Raw genomic sequence first — 3,198 nt, forward strand, 5'->3', positions numbered from 1 at the left:
ACCAACCAACCCACACACATCTTTAACCTAAAGAACCAGCCAAGGAACTTGGGGAGTTGAGAAAAGCATAATCTGCTTTATATTTTTTTTATTTTTTTTTTATTTAAATAAGGAGAATTCTTTCATATGGAAAGAGCTAATACAATCACATATTTGAAAGGAGAAACAATAGGTACTGAAACGAGGAAAAAGGGCAATAAAGAGTGTGCCGCAACTGGCCTGGTGATTCCGTGATTCGAGTTCCGGTCCAAGTAAAAGTTTCCAAAAAATATAAACAGGTTGCACGTTACACAATTATCCATCGTCTGCCCTTTCAAATATCTGGTCTACATGAAAAGACAAAGAGAGGAAAGGCCAAAAAAAATTTACTATACAGGTCATGAGGTTAAAAGCTTTAAGGAGTACAATATCCCCTTGAGAAACAACAAATGCAATTTATACAGAACCAGAGGAAAGATTACAGCTAAGGACAACGCCTCAAGACATGCTAAAGGGCAAGCGCCTCACTGCTGCTGCTGTGATTCCCAGGGGAACGGTCAAGGTTGTGGACGCAGACACCTTGAGGAGCCGGGGACAAGCCATTAAACCCAAGGGGGTGTCTATGGCCACTAGGAAAACCTGGTGGTCTTTGGATTAAAACAACCAACAAAAAACAACAGTAGTTGGACCGCTGCTGTCTCTTCACAGGTAGCAGTTCCACTGCTTCGGCAAAATCCGCCTTTTCTCAATGGGTCACAACTAAGTATCCTGATGCTGCTGTAAATTAATTCTTAATTCACAAATGCAGCTTTCTTACAAGGAAACTGGGCTGCTGTACATCAAAAATAACCCACGCTACAAGGAATTAACCTGTGCTTAAATCAGTCAGAAGCAAAACAGAAGGTTAAGAAAATGCAACGGAACACGATCTTGGCATGCAGTGGTGCTCGCTTGAAAGTGAATATAGTAGCTTGCCAAAAGGTGAGACATAGCAAAAATGCTAGGCTCATTTTTTAATAAATACACAGGAACCACAGGGCAGCTTGTAGCTTTGCAGCATTCTTGCAAGGAAACTGTTAAATGGAGTGCCTCTGCATGAACACAAACACGTATGGAGTTCAATGGGCTGCAAACACATTCAGAGTTACTGGCCACTGTACAGCTGCCACATAGCAGAGCCAGGAGCAAATTATGGAAGATCAACAATAATATCTGTTTCACTGGTGACTGTGCTGCTTCCACTTGTCACTTTAAAATACACTAGAGTGCCTCCCCTCCCCCCTCCTTTTTTTCTTCCCTAATCTCAAGTTGTGTTTTTTTTTTTTAATTAAGAGCTAAAAGCAGGCTGAACTGGAGAGGAAAGCAGCACTGAAAGCAGCTGCTAGGCCATGAATCACTGCATATAGAAGAACTGGTTACACACGTGCTTCAGACCTTCAGCTGAACAAAAAGCAGTGAAGTCAGCCTCTGAATATTTCTGCTTCACCCATTGTGGCTGAAAATATGGATTCCACCTCTCCCTCCCACTGCACCTTTCCTAGCAGGAGCCTGCAATTTGGTAGCCGATTTCCAGTCAAAGCAAAAGCAACGGGCAAAGGAATAAATCATTAGGACCCGACCCTTCAGCAGTGGAGACGGCAAGCAGAATTATCCCACTATAAACCATATCCACGGTCTACACATCATTCTCCTCTTCCCCAAGCTGAATATGTACCAGCACCCTTGGCATTTCTCCATCTTGAGTATCAGAGACTTTCCTTTTGACTCAAGAGCACCAAACTGCACTAACCTTGTACTAGCTTTAAACAAACAAAAATATATGCCAGAGAAGGATATTGCACCTTAGAAATTTGGGCTCTAAAACTGCTTTCCATCACACAAAACTCCACTAAGTGAAAGAGAGTCTTGCCAACTGCAGCTGACAGTCACGCAAAGGTGAGGAATGGAATGAAGCTCACATGCATTTCTTGGCCTTTCCTGCACAGAATAATTCAGACATAATATATAAATAGAGCAGTGAAACAATTACTTTTTCACCTAGACCTACAACATCAAATACGTATAAATAAATTCTAGTGTTTTATTCTGTTGGGGGAAGGAATGGAGGGGTTAGAGAAAGAAGGGTGACCTTTTTCAACAGGAAGTACTGTAGTTCTGATGGCATTTACACCAGAGAGACCACAATAACTTGTATCTAGCAATAACCCCATTTCTCCAACACATTTGACCATTTTCAAGTCACATAGGTAGGAGGAAAGAGGTTACTGTCTTTGTAAAGCTTAAGTAGTGTGTCTAGGGTAGGAAAGAGATGAGAAGGGGGCTCGGATAAGTCTCTGTAGCCATTACCGTTAAGATTCTGGGCTGATATCAGCTAGGGCCAGCTGGGCAGAAGGATAATAAAAAAAGAAAAAACAGACAATTACATTGTTCATGATATTCCAAGGAAGAAGATAAAGGGGGGTGGGATGACTTACTGGTGGAGCAATCTTTGGAAAGTGTTGGGAACAGGACTAGCAGATGAGGATGCAGGTCTGGGAAATATCTGAAAGCTGGGGAAATACTTGTTGCTGTATCTCAAACCCTGTACTTTAAGGAGGACACTAGAAAGATGCTGGCACACACTGCTCTGAAGTTAAAAACCCATAAAACATGAGGGAAAAAAAGAGCTTTTATTTTTCTTAAAGTACCATCCTATCCCTTTCCCTTCGGGTTCTCTGCCATGGTCAATGGGAACACCTGTGGAGAGGAGACATTACTATGTCTAATTTAGGTTTCTAAACTTTTTAAAGCTACTGTATAAAATTCTTACTTATACCTAGCTTAAAACTTTGAATGCATCCCTAGAAAGTTATGGAGGAAATTCCCCAGAAAGGGAGTGGGGAGGGAAAGCAAACAAAGAAACACGAACACCTTTCAGATCCCTTCCCAAATACATTCTTTGTTCAAAATATCTTCTTTGGAACCACCACCAAATGACTTGCTGCCACCTAGCAGAGGCAGATGGCACAGCCAAGTTAGCAAGCTATCATCTCCTGCAGAAATGAAGTTTTCTTTCCCTCACTTCAGAGTGACCAGCCTACTTTACATTTTGAAAGAGCTAAACAACACAAACCAAGTTAGCTGAAAGCAGCTGAGTTTACTTAAGACTACCATCAGCTGAAGGACTCCAAGCACTTTCAGGAACTTGTAAGTCCATCCTAAAATCTACATACACACGCC

Source organism: Phaethon lepturus, unplaced genomic scaffold, assembly GCF_000687285.1.
Source record: "Phaethon lepturus isolate BGI_N335 unplaced genomic scaffold, ASM68728v1 scaffold19264, whole genome shotgun sequence".
Taxonomy (NCBI): Eukaryota; Metazoa; Chordata; class Aves; order Phaethontiformes; family Phaethontidae; genus Phaethon; species Phaethon lepturus.